Consider the following 23,626-nt stretch of genomic DNA (forward strand, 5'->3'; position numbering starts at 1 on the left):
AATGAATAAGTGACAGAAATAATTGAATGTTGTTTTCTTCACTTGAAGGTTTTATTCACAGATCTTGTCTCATAAAAATTATTCAGAAAACATTATATTAAACAAACATTCCATGGTGATTAATCAGAATTCTTATGTTTGAAAGTGACAAACTCATACCACACTCATTTTAAACTAAGAAGATACTTGATTCATGTGCCTATAAAGCTGGAGTGCCCTCTAGGTATGGTTGGGCCCAAAGAGTTGATTTTTATTTATTTACTTATTGATTGATTGAGTGATTGACTGAATCACCATGACTGGTTGACTGAATCACCATTGAGTGATTGACTGAATGACTGGGACATAAAGAGATACAAAGCTGTTCATGAGTAGGTTTCAGTCATACAGTGTTCCAAGACCCATTGCTCCACCAGTGAACATTTCCCACCTACAGTGTCCCCAGTTTTCCCCCTGAAATCCTTTCTCTCCCTCTCTCTCTCCTCACCCCCGCCCCCTGTCTCTCCCTTTCTTCTGCCTATATACCTATCTGCCGATCTCTCCCTTTTGAGGCATCATGGTTTACAACACAGGAACTGATAGGTTACCATGTTTCTTCCTTTACCTATTTTCACTTCACAGTTCTTTTCCAGTATCATCATTTCCAACTATCTTTGTCATAGTGGTCTCTTCTCGATCCCAACTGCCATCTCCCCCAGCCCATAAGGTAGGCTTCTAACAGTGGACCAATCATCCTGGCCCTTATTTCTACTGTTCTAAGGTATTAATCTAAAGTTATGTTTTTTCATATCCCACAAATGAATGTAATCCTATATCTGTCTGTCTCCATCTGACTCATCTCACTCAGCATGATACTCTTCATGTACATCCATTTATAAGCATACTTGATAACTTCATTTTCACTAACAGCTGCATAGTATTCCATTGTTTAGATATACCATAGTTTCTCTAACTAATCATTGAGAATTCTTGGGCATACAAGTTGTTTCCAGATTCTCACTATTGTGAATAGTGCTGCAATGAACATAGAAGTGCAGATAGCATTTCTGCTGTGTGTTTTGGGGCCCGGAAGTATATTGCCAAAAGTGGTATTTCTGGATTCATGGAAGCTCAATTTGTAGCTTTCTGAGAAATGCCCATATTGTTTTCCGAAAAGGCTGAACCAATCGGCATCCCCACCAATAGTGAAGAAGAGACCCTTTCTCCCCACTTCCATGCTGACTTTGGTTGCTCTTGTTCTTTTTGATGTGTGTCAATCTCTGTGGTGTGAGATATCTCATTGCTGTTTGGATTTGTATCTCCCTGATGATTCATGATGTAGAACATTTTACCTCTGGTTTTTGGTCATTTGTATTTATTCTTTGAGGAAGTTTCTGTTCATTTCTTCTCCTCATGTTTTGGTGGGGTTGAATGTCTTTTTCTCATGAAGTTCTACCAGTGCCATATATATCTTGGGTTATATACAATAAGGGGTTAATTTTATGGGTATTGCATAAATAATTTTCCCCCATTATGAGGGCTGTCTTTTTAGCATGGTCACCATTTTTTCTGAGTTGCAGAAACTTCTTGGTTTAATGTAGTCTCATTTGGTTATCTTCACTTCCTCTTCCTTGGTCAGTGGTGTATCATTCTAGAAGTTTCCCTTAGCTTTAATGTCATGGAGGGATCTTCCCACATTTTTCTCCATATATCTTAAGAATTCAGGTATGATATTGAGGTCTTTAATTCATTTGATCTGACTTTGTTCCTGGCACTATAAAGAGGTCTGAGTTAATTTTTTTTTTGCATGTTGCTGACCAGTTTTCCCAGCAGCACTTGTTGAAGAGACTTCCTTGCTCAACTTCATATTTATTGAGCCTTTATGAAACATTAGGTAATAATAATCTGAGGGCCAGCGTCAGGATATTTGACTATATTCCATTGATCTGAGGCCTGTCTTTATCTGAATATCATGCTAATTTGATTACTACGACTTTGTAGTAGGGTTCGAAGTTGTGGAAGCTGTTCCCTTCTTCTTTTTACCAAAGATTGCTTTAGCTCATCATGGGAGTTTATTGTTGTGTATGCGTTTCAAGAGGGTTTAATCTATTTCTTTGAAAAATGTTATGGGTATCCTTATAGAAAGTACATTAAATCTTTATAGCGCTTTGGGGTGTATTGCCATTTTGACAGTGTTAATCCTCTCAATCAATGAGCATGGGATGTGATTCCATTTCCTCATATCCTCTTTTATTTCATGAAGTAGTGTTTTGTAGAGTTTTTTTGGTATAGGTCCTTAACCTATTTAGTTGATTCTAATATACTTGATTTTCTGAGGTTATTATTGTGAATGGGATTGTTTTTCGCCTATCTCTTTTTTCTCTTTCATTAATAGTATTTGGAAAGCCATGGACTACTGGATATTGATTTTGTATTATGCTACTTTAGTAAAAAAATCTATTCTTCCCAGGAGCTTTTTGGTAGATTCTTTGGGATTTTCTAAGTATACTATCATGTCATCTCCAAATAGTAAAAGCTTGAGTTCTTCCTTTTTTTATCTGGATGCCCTTGATATCTTTTTCTTACCAAAATCATATGGCAAGTACTTCAAGTACTATGTTGAATAGGAGTGGTGAGAGTGGGTAACTTGTTTTGTGCCTGATTTTATTTTGGGAATCTAGCTCATTGATTTCTGCTCCAAGCCTTTAGTTTTTCCCCGTTGAGAATAATGCTTGGTGTGGGTTTGTGTTAGTTTGCTTTGACTATATTGAGGAAAGTACTTTCCACTCCCATTTTGTTGAGAGTTTTTCATCATGAATGGGTGCTGGATCTCCTCAAATGCTTTATCTACATCTATTGATATTATCATATGATTTTTATCTTTATTTTATTGAGATGGTGTATTCTGTTGTTTGACTTGAGAATGTTAAGCCATCCTTGCATCCCCAAGATCAACCTAGTTGGTCATAGAGTGTGACCTTTTGTTGAGTTTCTGGATTCTCTTTGCTGGTATAATCTTGAGGATCTTTGGATTTATCAAGGAAATAGGTCTGTAATTTTCTTTTTTGTGGTGTCTCTGTCTGATTTGAGTATCAGGCTGATCTTTGTCTCATAGAAATTGTTTGGGAGTATTTCTGTTTCTTCAATTTCCTGGAAAATCTTAAAAAATGTTGGCAGTAGGTCCTCTTGAAAGGTTTCGAAATACTTCATTAGTGAATCCATTTGGGCCTGGGCTCCTGTTTTGGGGGATACTTTTGATTATCATTTCATTTTCCTTGTAGTGATGGGTTCGAGTTTTCAAAATCTTCTTGGTTCAGCCTTGGGAGGTAATTGGAATCCAGTAATTTATCAATTTATTCAAGATTCTCTCATTTCCTGCTGTAAAGATTCTCAAAATAATCTCTGATGATCCTATGGATTTTGTAGTTTCTATTATGATGTCCCCCTTTGCATTTCTGATTCGATTTATTAGGATTCTTTCTCTTTTCTTCTTTGTGAGTTCTGCTAGTGGTTTATCGATCTTTTTTATTTTCTCAAAGAACCATCTCTTGCTTTTGTTGGTCTACTGGATTGTATTTTGGGATTATATCTCATTGATTTCTGCTCCAGTTTTTATTATTTCTTTCCTCCTGTCTAGTTTGGACTCCTTTTCTTGGTATTTTCCAAAATCTTGAGCTGTAAGTTATTTTTGTAGGCCCTTTCTTTCTTCCAGTTGAATTCTGGCGGAGCTATAAACTTTCCTCTTAGAACTGCTTTTGCTCTGTCCCACAGGTTCTGATAGTTCCTCGTTATCATTTTTTTCTGGAATCTTTTTATTTCCTCTTTGATTTCTTCTCTAAGCCAATGGTTGTTCATTATTTCCCTCAAATAAAATATTTTCTTGCCGAGTTTTTGTCTGTTTGATCTATTGAGAAGTGAGAAAGTACTGTTGAAATCTCCATCTAGTATTGTGTTGCTATCAATGTTTTTCTTTAAGTCTATTAGAAGTTGTTTTTACGTATTTTTCTGGTCTGTCATTAGGAGCATATACATTGAGGAGGGTGAGTTCTTTCTGATGTACATATCCCATGATCATTAACAAATGACCTTCACTGTCTCTTATAACCTTTAGCCTGAAGTCCACGTGGTCTGATACTAGTATGGCCACTGCAGCTTTTTGGTGGTGTTCTTTTCTTGAAGAATTGTTTTCCAGCCTTTGACTTTGAGCCCATGGTTGCTTTGATTATTCAGATATTTTTCTTGCAGGCAGCAGAATGTTGGGTTCAGTTTTCTATTTCATCCTGCCATCCTGTGCCTCTGAATTGGTGTACTTAGTCCATTGACATTGAGAGAGATCATTGTGATGGGGATTTTTGCTATCTTTATGTCGAAATTTTGAGTATTTGTGGGGCTTGTCTTAGCTTAAAGTAGCCCTGTTAATTCTTAATGCAACAAAAATATGGAACACTTTACAAGTTGGCCTGTCATCTCTGTGTAAGGATCATGCTAATCTCTGTATCATTTAAATTTTAGTATATGTGTTGCCAAACTGAGTATAAGAGCTGATTTTTTTCCCTATTTTTCTCTTCTGATTTCTTTGAGTGTTGTCCTTACTCACTCCTATGGCAGACAGTGATTCCCAATCTAGGAAGGTATTTCAAAGCAGCTTGAAGTGATAAATTTAGAACATTAATGTCCCAGAAGGAAAAGTCTGGTTTTTACCATATTATCTTTTACCATACCCAGGGCATAAGTTTTGCAAAATAATTCTTTTGGAAGGTGGTGTATCAGTCTTGTTTAATGCTCTACCCTGAAACCTTCATTAAGAAAATTAAACTGGAGCCTTTTGATATTCTCACCTCGGTCCCGTGTACATCTCCAGAAAACAGTGGATTGCGTTGTCCGCACTTTGACCACCTTGAAAGTAAGTAGGATTTTTCTCCTGAAGGAAGAGGTGAGAAGCATATTGATGATTTCATTCCACCTTATTACAAGTTCAACTTGAAGGGAAGGTGAGACTCATGAGGCTCCTGTAAAGGACATAAAAGGGGTCTCAATGTAGTTTAATGGCCAAGACACATTAACAACACAGATGACTCAAAGTAACCTGTGTGCATCTTTGTGTGTATAGTGAGTTTTATATCTACTCATAGTGATTCTCAGTCATTCCACATGGGCAAAACAGACCTGTAATTAAAAATCTAGTTCCCTGAGCAGAATGGGCTTTCTTAGGTGATTGAACATGTGTGTAATATTTTATTACTAAGCACATACAACTGTTTGAATGATGTGTACTTTTCGATCTAAAATTAAGTCTAAGTATCTCTGAAATGACGGTCTCCTGACGCCGCACCTGGCTTTCCTCACCAGGGCCCCTTGGAGTGTGTGGGTTGTGTTTCCCTCACCACCCCGAGCAGAGACCTGACAGCTGAAGACCTCTGCAACCAGCAATAGGTATGCTTAAGACCACTCTCACCACACTTGAAGGAGCCTCATGCATGAAGAACTGGCAGAGGAACCCAGGTGTGCGGGACCCGGGGCTGAGATATTCAAGTCTGCTCGGACCAAGAATGGGCCTCCTCCATCCAGATCCCCCATCTTCCAGTAGCTAAGGGTTACACCCCCGGACTGCCTCTGGAGCCATGTAATTCCATCAATGGCCAAGATCCAGAGACTGGATCTTGTTGATTAGACAACAACTCATATTGTCCAGTTCTCTTTCTCGGAGAACATGGCAGGTTACCAAGCGTATCTTGCCTACATGGCAGAGACTGGCAAGCTACCCGTGGTGTATTCTATATGCCAAAACCCAGAAACAATGAAGTATCTCATTTCCCTGACCGTGAAAAAACCTCCAATGTGGTACTTGCTAAAATCTGAGGGCTAGGACGAATGGAGATGTAACTGGTGCCTGCTCAAGGAAATCGTTCTCCACCACCAATGATACCAGTATTCCTCCCACCATGCCCCCAAACGTGCCTTTGTGGCAGGGCATTCTCTTTTGTTCTCTGGGGCCATGGCATGCCAGAGAGCCACTCGTGGTGGGCAACTCATGGTCTTGGCTGGCAGGACGAATGGGCTGGTTTCACCCCTCACCCCCAATCCCACGAGGATGTAGTTGCCCTGTCACCCTAGCTCATACCTGGCTGTCCAATAGTCTCTGAGGTGGTGGGAATCGTGCCGCCAGTGGGGAGAAAGGCGGAAGCGACAAATACCCTTTCCCACCTGAGGGAGAATGGTGCCGTAGCTTAATGCATAGTTCAGTCACATTTCTGCCAAAAGCCTCTGGGTTCTGAATTGGTTCCACGTGCCTCTGGTGCTGTGGTCGTGCCGGATAGCCTCTTGTGGGGGTCAAATCGTGATCTTGGTGGGGCAGAAAGAATGGCTCTATGGTCTACTTTTGTCATGCATCTCCCACCCAGAGCGGGTCCTCCAAATACCCTTTAGTGGGTGTTCTGACCTCTATCTGAGCTGCCTTTCCCCCCAGCATGTGATGCCGGCTTCCAAGGCCTGGAGCATACCTCCTAGTCCTTATCACTCTATTCTTGGGTATTAGTCTCTCATTCTGTTACTTTATATTCCACAGATGAGTACAACCTTTCAATGTCCGTCCATATCTTTCTGACTCATTTCACTTTCTATGTTGATCCACTTTATGCAAATTTCATGACTTCTTCTTTTCTAACAGCTGCATAGTATTCCACTGTGTAGATGAAACAAAGTGTTATTAACAAGTCATCTGTTCTTGGGCACTAGGTTTTTTTTTCCCCAGATTTTGGCTATTGTGAACAGTGCAGCAATGAACATACAAGTGCAGATGTCATTTCGGCTGTACTTTTTTGCCTCTCCAGGCTATATTTCCAGGAGTGATATTGCTGGGTCAAATGGGAGCTCAATTTCTAGTATTCGGAGAACTGTTCATACTGTTTTCCAAAATGGCTGAACCTGTCCGCATTTCCACCAGCAGTGAAGGAGAGTCCCTTTTTCCCCACATCCATGGCAACACCGGTAGCTTTTGTTCTTTTGGATGTGGGTCAGTTTCAGTGGTGTGAGGTGATATCTCTTTGTTGGTTGGACCTGCATTTCCCTGATGATTAGTGATGAAGAGCATTTTTCATGTGCCTTTTGGCCATTCGGTATCTTCTTTGAGAAAGTTACTGTTCATTTCATCATCCCATTTTCTGATGGGGTTGCATGATTTCTTCTTGTAGAGTTCAACAAGTGCCTTGTATATCATTGATATCAACCCCTTATTACATAGGCATTGGGTGAATATCCTTTCCCATTCTGTAGATTGTCTTTGTATTCTGGTCACTGTTTCTTTTGAGGTGCAGAAGCTACTTAATTTAAGATAGTCCCCTTTGTTCATCTCTGTTTTCACTTTTTTGGCCAGTGGCATGTTATCTTTGAAGATACCTTTAGCTTCAATGTCGTGGAGGGTTTTGCCCACCTTGTCTTCAATGTACCTGATGAATTCTGTTCTGATGTTGAGGTCTTTGACCCATTTTCATCTGACTTTTGTGCTTGCTGTTAGGTAGAGGTTTGAGCCCATTTTATTGCATGTCGCTGTCCAGTTTTTCCAGCACCGTTTGTTAAAGAAGTCTTTCTTGCTCCACTTCACATTTATTGCTCCCTTATCAAAGATTAGATGAACATATATTTGAAGGTGTGTGTCAGTATATTCAATGATGTTCCATTGGTCGGCGGCTTTGCCTTTGTTCCAGTACCATGCTGTTTTAATTATTATCGCTTTGTAGTAGAGTTCGAGGTTGGGGAAGGTGAGGCCTCCCATCGTCTTTGTCCCAAGAATTGCTTTAGCTATTCGTGGGCGTTTGTTGTTCCATATGAATTTCAGGAGTGATTGATAAACTTCTTTGAAGAATATTATGGGTATCTTTATAGGGATCGCATTGAATTTGTACAATGCCTTGGGGAGTATTGTCATTTTGACAATGTTAATTCTCCCAATACATAAGCAGGAGATATGTTTCCATTTCTTCGTTTCCTCTTATTTTCTGTTGTATAGGTCCTTTACTTCCTTAGTTAAGGTGATTCTGAGATACTTGATTTTCTGAGGCATGATTGTGAATGGGTTGCTTTCTTCATGTCACTTTCTTCTCTCTCATTATTTGCATATAGAAAAGCCATAGACTTTTAGGTATTCATTTTATAGCCTGCAACTTTTCCATATAAATCTCTTGTTTCTAGGAGTTTTTTGGTAGAGGTTTTAGAATTCTCTAAATATAGTATCACGTCTTCTGTGAATAGTGAGAGCCTGATTTCTACTTTTCCTACATGACTGCCCTTAATATCTTTTTTTATATAACTCCTATTGCAAGTACTTCCAGTACTATATTCAACAGAAGTGCCAAAATGAATTTTTTTCTTTTTGGGTCACACCCTGCGATGCTCAGGAGTTATTCCTGGTTCATGCACTCAGGAATTACTCCTGGCGGTACTCGAGGGACCATATGGGATGCTGGGAATCGAACTTAGTTTGGTTGCGTGCAAGGCAAATGTCCTACCCCCTGTGCTATTGCTCCAGCCCCCAAAATGAATTTTTACTAAACACTTTCTATCTGTAAATTTCTATGCTAAGAACAGTGGTATAAACGGTGATATCTGAGTAATTTACAAGTAGATTATGAAGACAGATAATATAAAGAATTTCTTTGTATGAATTTCCAGAATGTGTAGCTTTTATTAAATATATTAAGAATGAACCGGAGGTCTTGATTATACCATGAAAATGATTTCCCTGTTAGAAGTTACCCTTCTAAAATGCAATAAAGTGACACATTTTGAAAATGTTGATTATTCGTTCATTAATTCAATGAATATTTATTAGTCTGGGGGTGCAGTGCCTCCAGGAAGTCAACCTGCACGCTCGAGGTGAGTGTATCTACAGTCTAACGGTGCCATCATGCTGCCTGATAACCCCAGATTTCCACTGTGCCTCTGGCTGGATCCCAACACCTCAGGACTAAGTTTCCCAAGAAATTAAACGCCCAAAAGATATGAGGGAGTCATGTTCACAAACCACCCCTGGCTCAGCTATACAAGCTAATGTATTGGTCTTGCTTAAGTGACCCATAAATAAATCTTGAAAGAGATCAAAAGTCACAGTTAACCTTGGACCTGCACACGGCAGAACATACTAGGGTAAATCGGAGGGAGGCAGGTTAGTTTGTTGCCCACGCAACCAGAACTCAGGTCAGCCACTTGCTCCCACAAACCAAAATCTCTACCATGCCCTAGTCTCATTACATCGTCTCAGGATGGATTTCACTGAAATATAACAGCTGAAATTTCGGATATGCGGGTTTTGTGACTGAAATCTCTAGGCTTTCTCTGAGTCAGGATGGGCAGCCCACCCTCACTGCCTTGTACTTATGGAAGCCGCAGCAGTCATGTCCATACCTCAAAGCAACTCCAGCCTTACCTTCCTGATAAAAATACTAAATTCCGGGGCTGAAGCGATAGCACAGTGGGTAGGGTGTTTGCCTTACATGCTGCCGACCCGGGTTCGAATATCAGCATCCCATATGATTCCTTGAGCTCGGCCAGGAGTAATTCCTGAGTGCAGAGCCAGGAATAACTCCTGAGCATCGCCGGATGTGACCCCCCAATAAAAATACTAAATTCCTTAAACAAACATGATGACCTCTTAGTACCTGTATGAGAACCATAATGCACAAAATTAAAAGGAGAGAGAAAGAATTTAAAGAGCCTGCCATAGAGACAGGCTGGGGGTGGGGTAGGGTGTTGGGGGATGTTGTAGGGAACCAGGGACATTGGTGGTGGGAAATTCACACTAGTGGAGGGAAGCATGTTGGATCGTTGTATGACTGGAAGCAAATTATGAATAGTTTGTAATGGTCTAACTCACAGATATTCAATAAAAATTTAAAAATATATATCCTTAATTGGTATCTCAGACTACTGTTAGAACTTTAAAAACCAGCATATCTATTTTTGTGTTCTCAGTAGAAAAAAAAAATGTTACTCACCTGTAGGTGCCAATAGCTTGAAGAATGCTAAACCCAAAGATACATCAATGCTGGCCTCTGGCATGAATACTGTAATTGCAGTTATGTTATGTTTTAGAATCAGTTCATGGACAAGAAGTCAAGAGAAGCAGTGGCAAAGAGCAACAATGTTGAATGGATAATGTTTGAGGAGCTTGCAAGGGAGGCGGAAAGATTTGGCATGAGAAGAGGGAAAAAAAACGAAGAGTTAAGTATTAATAAGTATCATGACAAAAATGCAAGGGAGGTCATTTTTTGGCAATCGTCACACTCTGTTGAGCTTTTGGTGAGGATAAGTATTAGAAAGTATCTTTCCCATTTAGTGGTAAAAAGGTAACTTTGATGGGTACATTTAAAAATTACTTTAAAAATTAGAATCACCAAGAGATACACAGTTACAAGGTTGCTCATAATTGAGTTTCAGTCATATAATGTTCTAGCACCCTTCCAGAAAAATGGGGGTGTTTTTGAAGGAATATCCCTGGTGCGAAGACTAGGGCATCTGAATCTTAACACATTTCACCAAATATATGATCTGTACTCACATGATTTACACTCTCTCCCCTGATCTTTGATTTACGTTTTCATGCAATATTTCCTTGTGAAACTCACCAGAAGTGAGTGTCCCTATTTTAGACAAGTACATGTTTCTCTGACATTATATATATATATATATATATATATATATATATATTTGTGTTCACTGTAGGAAAAATATATTACTCACCTGTGTGCCAATATCTTGAAGAATGCTAAACCCAAAGATACATCAATGACTGTCTTTGGCCTGAATACTGTAATTGCAGCTATGTTATGTTTTAGAATCAGTTCGTGGACAAGACTTCAAGAGGAGCAGTGGCAAAGTTGCATTAATGTTGAATGGATAATGTTTCAGGAGCTTGCAAGGGAGACGGGAAGATTTGGCATGAGAAGAGGGAAAAAAAACGAAGAGTTAAGTATTAATAAGTATCATGACAAAAATGCAAGGGAGGACACTTTTTGGCAATCATCACACTCTGTTGAGCTTTTGGTGAGGATAAGTATTAGAAAGTATGTTTCCCATTTAGTGGTAAAAAGGTAACTTTGATGGGTGTATTTAAATTTTACTTTAACTATTAGAATCACTAAGAGATACACAGTTACAAAGTTGCTCATAATTGAGTTTCAGTCATCTAATATTCTAGAACCTTTCCAGTATATTGGGGGCAGTTTTGAAGGAATATCCCTGGTGCGAAGACTAGGGCATCTGAATCTTAACACATTTCACCCAATATATGATCTGTACTCACATGATTTACACTGTCTCCCCTGCTCTTTGATTTATGTTTTCATGCAATATTTCCTTGAGAACCTCACCTCAAGTGAGGGTCCCTATTTAAGACAAGTACATATTTCTGGGGCATTATATATTTTTTGGTTGCTGGGAGAGTCTCTAAAGCAATGCTCAGGAGGTGTGGGGGCCCCACAGGTAATTCTCAGAAAACGTGTCCATGGTGCTTGGGGTCCTCTGAGGCTATACAGCCTTTGATACTCTGGCAATCCGGTGGTGCCGGGAGTCAAATTGAGAGCATGTGAGACAAGTTCCATAAGCACTACACTATCTCCTGCAGCCCTGGGTATTAGATTTATGTCAGCATTCCGAGGTCCTCCCTTTTGTCAGAAAGCAGAGACTTGTGCAGGAGAAAGTGGAAGAGACCTTAGGGTTTAGCTAGGTTGACTGAGTAGAAGGTGATACCATTAAGATTGGAACAGAAAGTAAAAGTAAAACAAGAGAAACATCTAACAATAGCAAAGAGGGCTATAGTACTCAAAAAGTTTAGAAACAGGCACATTGGCAAGTAGTTTTAAAAAGCATCCAGGAGAGAATATAGTATTGTGAGTGAACGAATCTACTCTATGGATTCATCTCATCCTTGAAATGGAAAAGGACAATGTGTTACAGTTACAAATTTACAAATAAGATATATACCATCATATATTTCATCATATATTTCTGCTGTGTTCCTATGCTTTACCAAGTATTATTCTAATTTTTAAATTTACTTTAATCATTAAAAGAGTATTTCACTACATTAATCTTTTTAATGAAATGTTTCATTAAAAATGTTTTTTAAAAAATTATTTAAAATGATTTATTAAAATGTTATTTAAAAAAGAAACATGTGGGCCACATAGTTAGTGCTATATGTAGAGGGTTTGTATGCAGCGAATCTGAGTTCAATCCCCAGAATCCTGAGCCTTCCAGAAGTGATCTCTGCATACAGAGTCAAAAGTGAGCCCAGAACACATATGGGTGCGCTCCATTCGCCACAAAAAAGGAAGAAAAGAAAAACATATAACTGATTCTTGAGTAACATAAAGGTTAAGGGTGCTAATTCCTATATAACTTTTGAAAGTCCCCAAACTTAATAGTCTGCTATTGACCAAGAAGATGGTTTTTTAATAGTATTTACTTACATTGTCTAAGTAGTGATATGTGTGGTATGGAAATCTGTACATTTTGATACATTTTAAAAAATTAAAATGCATTTTCTAATGGACTTTATAATACATTTGTAGTTTATAGTAATAAGTGATAAATTATATTTCTTTTTTGGGGGGTATTTGGGCCATCGTATGTGGTGCTTGGGACTTCTGACTCTGTGCTCAAGGGTTATTCCTGGTGGAGCCAGCCATTAATTTGGGTTGACTGTGTGCATGGTAATTGCTTTAACCCCTATACTAAGTCTGGGGTCCAATCAAATAAATTATCTGCATATATTTTATACATTCATGGCATACTTTTTCTTAGATTTTTTGATATATCTAGGATATATTGATCATCTTTAGGAAAAGATATTACCTGATTTTTAAATATTTGTAATTTGTGGGGAAATTTTAATTTCTCATTTTAATTTGTGCTCTTTGTCTACTAGTGAGCTTGAAAATTGTTCTTGTGTGGTACTACATGGAAAATAGTATGCTAAGCGAAATGAGTCAGAAAGAGAGGGACAGACATAGAAAGGTTGCATTCATCTGGGTAACATAAAGTAACAAAATAAGAGACTAACACCCAAGAACAGCTGTGATAAATACCAGGTTGTTCACTCCATGGCTTAGAGGCCAGCTGCATTATCTAGGGGTAAAGGCAGCACAGATAGAGAAGGGAGCACCCAATAAAGGGTGCTGGGAAGATCTGCCCAGGAAGGGAGATGCCTGCTTAAAGTAGTCTATGAACGGAACATGATTGCCACCCAGTGTTTCTTCTGCAGACCACAGCAACCAAAAGGAGAGATAGAACAAAAGGGAGTGCCCTACCAAAGAGGCAGAGTGGGATGGGGATGGGGTTTGGGTAGGATACTGGGATTGTTTGGAGTGGAGAATGGGCACTGGTGGTGGGATGGGACCCAATCATTGTATAACTGAAACCCAAGCACAACAACTAGTAAGTCTACAGCTGTACCTCATGGTGGTTCACTAAAGAAGCAAAAAAAAAAAATTAAAAAAAGGAAATTGCTCTTGTGTTTACTAGTCATTTACACTTCTTACAATACAGATTATATGATCATAGTTTGTGCTTATTTTTTCTATACAAGTTTACTAGCTAAATACTGATTTATTTCACAGCACTAATTTATTAAAAACATTCATTCTTTGCCTATCATATTAATTGCCAGAATTTGTTGGTTTTACTTGTTTTTTGATCAAGTAATTTGAATTTTAAACTTTTCTTTCAGATTGCAAAATTTTGACACAAATGAGCATATGTTTTTCTTTACCTTCTACAGTTTTAAACTGAGAACAACTGTTTGTTTTGTACAAATAAGATACCTGTGCATTTTCAATTTCTTCTCATTATATTTACATTTTAACATATCTCGATTCATCTACAACTTATCATAGTAAGTGTTGTCATATTGAAAGAAATCACCATTTTTTTTCAATCATAGCACTGTAGCACTATGCTCCCGCGATGCCTCAATTCGCTCAAGCAGGAACCAGTAACATCTTACAAGAAATTGTGAGACTTGTTGCCACTGGTTTTGGCCTATCGAATACGTCATGGCTAGCTTGCCAAGCTTTTGCTTTATGGACAAGATACTCTGGGTAGCTTGAAGGGCAGAGGAATCGGAATCAGGATTGGCCTCCTGTAAGGCAAATGCCCTACCCGCTGTGCTTTAAACGTTATATAAAATATACTAGTAATACCAAATGTTGTTTCTTTAACAGTGCAATATAAACGATTTTTTAGTAATTTTCTTGATTTATTAATGAAATATGTAAGCTCTTGAGTATAATGGGAGTATTTTTCTAACAGAAGAGTTTGACGAAGGTGAAACTGTTATAACTGTCTTATAGGATTCCATCTCCTTAGCCTGCTTCATTCTACATCTCTCTCTATCCAATCCGGTCTTCTTCTTGGGAATCTGACCTCCTGATTGCCTAGCCTCTACCTTTCAACTGCCTACTTTATGACATCATTCTCCCACCCATCCAACTACCAACTGGTAGAATCTTGGGGTTCCCATGCAGTTGTTTGTAAACAAATTTGAATCATCATGGCAAGTGACCAGTGACCAATCACCAATCACCAGTGACCAGTCATCTGTACTGGACACTTTTGGTCTTAAGCCGCTTCAGTGTTCAGACGTACTCTCGTACCGTCTCCTCTTCTCGTCTACCTTTCATCGGTATTTCCTCTTCTCTGACCATGGCAGGTAAGGAATAATACATTTCAACGCTTTTCATTAGATATATCATCCATAAACTTAGCAGTAAAATAAAAAACAACATGTAGTAATGAAAGAAAGTATTCAAGTAGAATTTTATAAGCCTCATTTTAGCTTGACTTGGACATTTGCTGTGTGATTTTAGACATTGGCTTTCGTTCTCTCATATACAAAGTGCTTTTGCTCATTGATTACATTATATTTTAGAAATGTTTACAAGCTCAAATACACACACATATATATGTATGAGTATTGATTCTCTGTGTTTCTTTTTCCTTTTAATAGTGAATTTTACATTATATCCATTGAAAAAATATAAATCAGAGACAGTATTTTTACAGAAACAGAAAATGTAGATGCTGTGGAAAACTGTTAATATATACTAGAATGTTTTCTCTGTAATGGTCTCTCCACTTGTATTTATACTTCAGTATTTTAAATATAGTGCCATTACACAGTAATAATCATTGATCTATGAGTTTTATATTTAAACCAGGTATTAAGAAAATATGGGGCATGGGGAAGGTGTGGAGTGCTGAGTGGTAGAGAGGCAAGCCCTCAAAGGTAAGAAAGTTTGGGATCACTTTCTTCAAATATTGACCAATAGAATCCAAGACGATATGAGGGAGAATAAAATAGGAAAGAAAGAAAGAAAGAAAGAAAGAAAGAAAGAAAGAAAGAAAGAAAGAAAGAAAGAAAGAAAGAAAGAAAGAAAGAAAGAAAGAAAGAAAGAAAGAAAGAAAGAAAGAAAGAAAGAATATAGACAGCGATTATCAAGGAAGGGGAAAACGTTTGGACAGAATGTTGAAGAGAACCAAAGATTTAAAATCAAAAAAGAAAGAATACATATTAAATATTCTGAGATAAATACACTGAGAACAAGTCAAAGCAATTTACTTCAAAAAATGCCAGGACTAGAAAGTATACTATGCCTTGAATAGGGTACCATAAGAAAAGCAGTTTTTCAGAAAGCCATCCTTGCTGGCTTTTTTCCTTATTATCTCTTAGAACACAGTACATGGTACTTGACAATTTGGCGTATAAACCTGCTTCAGAAGTGATGCTTCCCATAAATACCTAGTAGTGCTTATTTAAGGCGGTGGAAGAAAACGGAATCTTCAATGGTTTTATTACGTTCTGGTTTTTAAGTACATGTACTCGCTGCCATTTAAATTAAAAAAAATGGTATATTTTAACTTGAATCAGGAGATTTGATTCATTTGTGTGGTAAGTAGGTTCCAGGTTAAAGGTGCTTGTCATATTTACAAATATTATTTCATGTGATTTTTTCTTCCTTACATGAGAATATTTTGATAATAGTCAACTTCTGTTTTTAGATCCTAAGAGGACATAGAAAAATCAAGTCTCACATGTCTAATTGCATATTTTTGTCATATTTGTGAATTCTGAGTTTTCCTACATTAAAGATATTTTATTGGATTTGGTGCTCATTTATTAAACATTGAGAAGAACGTTTTCCTGACTGAAAAAGATAATTCTAATCTAGGTGTTGAAATTAAATTTGTAATATTTTGTGATCACTTTTTAAATGAACTTTTGTGTTTCTTGTGTGATCAAGTGAAATCCTATGCTATGTTTAACAGGTATTGTTTGCTGGTTAATATTCAAAGGTATTGATGAAAATAATTTTTTTGTACTTTTGAAGTTTCTTTCTGTATTTTACTCATTTAAAACATTTCTTGTCTATGAAATACAATCACATTTATTCCTATTTTCTTTTTGTTATGCAGTTACTGGTAAATCTTTTCTGTTTGATGGACTGGTAAAGTGTGCACTCAAAAATCACCTTCTATTCCATTTTTTGGCTAGGTTTTTTTCTAAAATAGAATAGACTCTTCATATTGTATATGTGGAACAATTTTTTAATAACCTTATTGGACTGTTTTATTTGGTTTTGTTTGAGACCACATCCACTGTTATTCAGGGCTTACTCTTGGGTCTGCTCTCAATAACTTACTGTACTATGCTGCTTGCTACAGAGCCCAGATTTCATTGATATCTATATACTTCTTTTTCAGTTCTGTGATACATATTTTTCATTATGTTTTCTTTATACTTCCTCCTATGTAAACCACAGGAAATGGAAAAATTATATTCATGTATGCATTATTATTCTTAGAGTTATTAATAACTACATTTTAGATAAACAACTTAAGACACAGAATTTAAATAAAGTTTTCCTTCCAAAAACATTTCTTGGGAAAAACTCAAGTAGTCATTTTTGAAGTGGATCAAAACTCAGCGTAACCTTCAATGCATCAACAAGATTAAGTCATAAGTGAACCGTAAGTAACAGATATTCATTGCACAAGTCAAATGGAAACCTGATGATTACAATGGTAATAGTTGTAAAGATCCCAAATGCCTATATTAAAGTAAGGTATCTTCCTAACCATTTCTGCAAAGTAGTGATCATGCAGAGTCTTGGAAAAAAGTCCACATGGTTAGGTTCTGTAACTTGGAAATTCATAAGGGACAGAGAGATAGTACTGGATAGGGGATGAGTCACTTGCCTTGTACACAGCCAATCTAGTTGAATCTCTGTCACTGCATACACTCTTCTGAATGTTATAAGGGGTCACTCCAGTGTGTAGAGCCAGAAAGAGCCCAAGATCACTGTCAGTTATTGGTCCAAACTATACTCCTTACCACGCCCAACAAAAATGATTGGAAAACATGAAGTCGCTTTGTCATTTCTGGCCCTCAGGTTTCTTCTTGTCCAGAGAATGTTACCCATTCTCCTAGACTTCCTAGTTTGGAAAAGCTTGCCTTATAGGAAATAACATATTAGTCCATAGGAGAGCAAGCTTCAGGCATTGCTAGGGTAAGGAGAAACTATCTGTAAGCATGAAATCCAGTTACGGACAAGATCACCTGGTTCTTCTACAGTTCTGGGTTTATTTGGGAGCACGATATCAAATATACAAAGTGCCAAAAGATTCCAGGCTTTGAATCACCCCAAATTGTTGGAATTTTGGAAACTCAATTGATTGTTGGTACTAGAAGCATCTCAATGGCTTAAATTTGAAGTTAATATTGTTCCTCTCAGCATTGCAGGAGATTATTAGTCTCACAGAATTTTTTCATCACCCTCTTGTTCCTTACAGAAAATTTTCAAAATCCATCTGTATTGGGAACTGCCCATACTCTGCAGCTTTCCTTTCCCATGGTGAACGATGCAGCTTCCCTAACAGGAAGTGTCTGCAATTACTCCAGATTACTGCTCCAGCTGGTAGTTCTTCTTGGCTCCTGCCCTCAGCCTCTGGCACCTCTTTCCAAAAACTGATGGATAGTGCCTAACTTTACCAATATTTCAGCACAACAATGCTATCTGGAGTGTTTAACCAGAGTCATATATCCACCTCAGCTTCTTCCTATACTAGTGTTTTGGAATGGTATAATTCAGGAAGTGCTGAAATGAAGTCTTCTATGGGAGACTTTTCTGTGACTGTCCTTGACCAAGACACCGCTGTCTCTTCCATGTCTAAGGCAGCTCGCTATGAGAGAACCCTAGATACCTACAACACGCTGTCTGTGTACCCATCGCTTTCTGCCAGTCTTGTTGAGAAAACACCATCTCAGTTTCCATATCAGAGTCAAAGTCTGTCACTTCTCCCCCAGGACCGAATCCAGGTGTATTACAATCATCAAGGCTCTCTGGGAACTCTCCTTTCTGGCCTGCAGTCCTATGACTCTATGTCATACACAGGACAAAACGGCTCTGCCCCCCAAGCTTACAGCAACTCATCTAGAGAAATGGTTATGGTTCTGAAGGAGGTCCAGCCGCCAAATAACCAAACACCAACCTCCTCCTCTGGAATCGACTTCTCTGTGTCTGCTCAACCCATCACAGAATCGAGTTATCAAGGTGAGTTAAACTGAGAGGAGGGAAATAAAATTCAAAAATTGGGGTCAAAAAAGAGGAAAACTGTCCATAGACAGGTGGTATTTAAATACACTGAGATTTTTAAGTTTATGAAATGAAGTTAACTAAACTAAGTTCATGTTTACTCCCCTCACTCATTTTACAACATGTTATTTTCACACTCAACATAAGAGCTGCTAATGGAGATTGGAAGTTATGATAGCATAATGGATATCTAGGTTTCATATAATGAAACTTCAGGAGCTCACAAAGGAATGCCACAGTTTTTCCCTAGTTATTTCATATATTTTTAAAATTTTTATTAGTTAAACATCATGAGGCATAGTTGTAGACTTACAAATTATTGTGCTTAGATTTCATTTATACAAAGATGTAGTACCTATCCCTCCACCAGTACCCATTCTCCACCACCAAGGATCCCACTATTCCTCCCAACACCCATCGCCCCAATCCCACCCAGCCTCTGTGGCAGGGAATGCCACATTTTACACTGGTCTAGTTCAGCAGTCCTCCAGAATTACCACACCAAAAGTAAAATACATGTCTTAAACTAGTATTTTCTTATTTTCTTAAGAAGTTTCAGAACTCTTATTGTAATGGGACCTCTTTAACTTTCCATTCCATTAATGAACAGCAAGGTTCTGAATACACTTGTGGTTCAGAGATTCTGTCTCAAATCATGAAACCTACAAACTGTATTTTAGCGCAAATATCATGCTGAATTAGTGCTTCATTCATACTCTTATTCTATGATATTAACGTCCTTTTATTTTTCCATGAAAGTGAATAAATTGAGAGTAAAATACATTACAATGCTAAGCTCTGTATGGCACGTATTAGTTGAAAAGACTGTAATTTTTCTTTAAAAAAATCTTTTGTTTGTAGGAGGTTGAATCTGTGTCACAGTCCGAAGTGCTCAGGGATTAGTCCAGGGTCTGTGCTAGGGATCACTGCTGAAGATGCTTAGGAGATCATACGGGATACGAAAGATCAAACTGAGGTCAGCTGTGCGCAGAGCCAGTGCCTTACCAAATGGACTATCCCTCTGTCCAAAGTCTCTTATTTTTAAAGTTAGGTTACACAGAAACTCAAATACAAAGAAAACCAAAAAACAACAGCACCACATGACAAACAGTAAGAACTACAACATTTACCTCCAATCTTCAAGCACAGGGCCTTGTCCATTATCCGTAGAATACCCAGTAAAAATGCCTTGCCTGTTGCTGGTAGGTGCACAGTTGTTGTACCACTAGTTTTGTGGAGGGAATATCTCATTTCGCAGGCACTGATTTCTTCCTTCCTTCCTTTGTACTGAAGAATTTACTGGGGATGGAGACTTCCCTGGCATGGAAACCTTCAGGTCAGACATTTGGTCTGACACAAATTTCCAAATTTCCCACATGTTGCAGTAGCAGGATTCAAAGACCTGAGAGTAATCCACCACCTGAATTTGGGGAAGTTCCCATATTATCTCCAGACCAAAATAATCTGGGGCTGACCCCAACTCCCACTCAGGAACAAAAGGTTAAGAATTTTGATCAGATGAAAACTGGGCTTTCAAAACCTCTGGATACCTACCGATCCCAGTAGACCTAAATCAATGAAAAGATCTGCAGGTAATGAACACCACTGACACCATGACTCTGAAGCAGGTGCAAGAAAATTCAAGTGTCACTAAGGCGACCTCCCATGCAAAATGGAAGAACAAAAAGGAGGCTTCTGAACCTCTTGAGGGAGAACCCAAGAGCAAAATACAGCCAAAGGTCCGAGAATGCTTGCTAGGGGGAGCGGGGATTGTTCCTAATGCTGCAGTCAGTGAGAGGTGTCCTTTGACCACGGCCAAGACTAACAGCAAACCTCACAAAGCTGCCTCCAGCAGGATCAGCAAGACAAAGAGCCATGGGCAGGAGAAGATAAAAAACACCATAGAAAACTCTAAGAAAGCTAAGGAGTATAAGCAGCCAGGGAACAAGGTAAAGGCAGAAGAAAAGCCCTCCAAACATTAGATGAACCGCAAGAAAAGTCAACCTGAGCTTTGCCAAGAGGCCGTTAAAAAGCCCCGCCTCTACCTAGGCATACACATGCTGGATTCTGTCCAAATTTGGAATAGGCTGAGGAAGGCAGATGAGTCTAAGATGACCAGAAGAGAAGTAAAATTCTCCGTGGAAGCTGTGTTTACGCCTCATGGCCACCTTTGGAAAATAACCAAACTTGAGACACATCACTAAAAGGTTTGGGGGGTCTATCCATAAATGAAGGTTGGGGGATGCGAACACATACACTGGGGAATAAACCTACCAGATGAGTGATCAACGCCCTCGGAGTCATTCAAGGATGACTCTATACAGGGCAAAGCCAAGAGAACAGTTGCAGCATGAAGCCTGAAGATAAGCTCCTGGGAGATGCAAAGATAAGTCACCATGTCCTCAGGCCCTCTGTTCAGCATCCCTAACTGTACCATTTCACTTATCCCAACAATATTCAGAGTTGCTGTTACGGTGACACTTCACTAGCGTGTTTCAACAATTAGGTCCATTGCCTCTGTAAGTCTTTGGATTTGTAAACTCCCCAAGGTAGCCAAGTCTGCTATGAGGAAATTTTGGTGGGGGGAGATCAAATTATATTAGCTTTTGGGGCTGTTCTTTGGTCTTCCATGGTCCCTGGTGTCTGTAGTTTTCCCTAAACATCGCTTTTAACTGCAGCTCACACAAGAACCAACTTTATAAATGGCGTTATGGCTGCATTGCGGTAGGTACCGTACAAAGACATGAGTCCTAGCTCACCACTCCCAAAGCAGTTAGTAACAGGTTACCTTGAGCCTGGAAGGTTGTGATGGAAAGAGATGGTCCTAGGAGAGTTAATGGGGTGATGGATGGATGGAAAGGAAACCGGTAAGGGTAGGGAAGTGGAAATCTGGTGATCATCATGGGATAGTTGGTGGATGTTTTTCAAATACGTTAAAATATTTTTTCTAAATGAAATTCAAGAGAAAAATACGAAAATAAGATAGGTTCTAAAGAACAGTTTACATATAAGACCCAGAGAGCTGAAAGGGCTGGCATTCCTTCTGGAGCTTTCAATCATACTATTTACTAAATATGTCATTTTCACATCACTTAGCTGTGGAGAGTAATAGTGAGAAACAGAATGCCACCGGAAAAGCAAACTGGATGACCACCTTTCATAAAAGGCAGGTGGAAGGTGTTCACATGGATCCCAAGTGCAAAGATATGTTAACAGGAACATATATTTAACTAATTCTGCTTGGTACCAGTAACTACTTTGTTGAAATTGGGGGGAAATGAACGCAGTTTCTGACTGACCTGAGACTAACCAGTTAATAGATTTTCCCAGGAAATGGTAGTTGACTGGCTGGGAACAGAAAAACGTGAAAAGTGTTTTGCTACCTTAATGTATGGCTGGAGGAAATTGATCCCAGTAATCTCTTAAAACTAACAAGCTTCAACTGTCTTGAAGGAATGTTATATTCACTGAGCAAAAAATGTTGGGAGAAAAGTCTGAACTGATGGGAAAAGAGACATTAAGTGCAAAAAGAAGGGCTTGAAATTTGGGTTCCTCTGAAAACAAAGCTTGAAAAAACAAGATCTGGTGGGAAGATGATTTACTGGGAATGAGATCTGAGGAGGAAAAGAGTGATATCAGGGATGTGAACAAGGGAAATCCAAGTTAAGGAAGACTTAGCTAGTTGACTACCCCATGGGCAACATGGTTCCAAGACTTCCAGAAATTACCAAGGAATTTACTTTAATTTTCTTTCTTTTATATGGTCAATTACAACATGTATTCTGTGCCTTCTTCAAATACAATTTGGAGTATTCATTTCTTTCTCAATATTCTGTTCATTGGTGTAACCATCTTAAATAACTGCTGGATAACAGAATTATTGATCAGACTTATTTTTTACTTTAATGTTTAGTTGAGATTACTGAAAACTAGGTCTAAAGTAAAGTGTGTCTTGATTGGTACAAATAGAGAAAGGAGGTTTAGGGATGGAATTAGAGATTATAGTGTACCACATTCAGTTCCTAATAAAACAAATAAAGGACAGTGTCCCAGATAGACTATTGAAAAAGATATTCTTCTCCATTTAACCTGTATATTCAGCATTTTCTATATTTAATTAAAAATGAAAGAATGATCCTATATTTGGTCTTTTAAAGACATTCCAGGTTGGTTAAGGAAACAAACACTGCCTATGAAATCATAACAACTTAATCATAAAAACCAGATTAAAACATAAATTTCCAAGAATGTCAGTGCTAAGAATTATTTCCCTGGATCTCACTAGTGTACATGATAGTCATATGAATACACCTGTGTGGATACATCGCTGGTATCTAATTTAGAGAATATATATATAGAGATTAGATCACATAGCTGAGTGTGATCCCAACTTTTCTAGTCACTGCCCTGCCCCCCTACACCCAAAGACTTGTACGAATCCTTATGTATCCATGACTTTTCCTCCTCCCCTCTCCCAGAGTTTTTTAAAATTTCTTTTCCAGTACTAATGTAATGCACTTTAGAAAATCTTGAGTTAACCTTAATTTTTGTCATTTAGCCTTTATATAGAGAACCAAGAAAATCTTATTAAAAGTGTATTTTTGTATTCTTTGAAAATGGTAATAAGAACATTATCATTGAGTCCCTGAATATATATTATATAAAGAATTTTGTTAGAAATTCCCTGTACAAATCAATACTCGAAGAAATAAATAACTTCTCTGAATGAGAATGAACTGGGACATTTCAAAGTATCAATCAGTGAATCAAAGATGAATCATAGTATCCTATAACTAAAAATGATCTTGTTGTAATCTAGTCAATACCATTACATTTTTCCCTATACCAGCCGATAGCACTTTTAATTTTTTAAATTATTTTCAATTTATTTTTATTAGTGAAACACCATGAGGTATAGTTGTAGACTTACATACCTTTGTGCTTGGGTTTCAGTTATACAAGTATCAAGTACCCATCCCTCCACCAGTGCCCATTCTCCA

At 38.2% G+C, this 23,626-nt stretch overlaps 1 pseudogene; it reads right to left on the reverse strand.

Moving 5' to 3' along the window:
- Positions 1-4,411: 4,411 nt before the first annotated feature.
- Positions 4,412-4,508, reverse strand: LOC130033770 (uncharacterized; annotated as a pseudogene).
- Positions 4,509-23,626: the final 19,118 nt, after the last annotated feature.

Source organism: Sorex fumeus, unplaced genomic scaffold (genome assembly GCF_029834395.1).
Source record: "Sorex fumeus unplaced genomic scaffold, SorFum_2.1 ptg000054l, whole genome shotgun sequence".
Lineage (NCBI taxonomy): Eukaryota > Metazoa > Chordata > Mammalia > Eulipotyphla > Soricidae > Sorex > Sorex fumeus.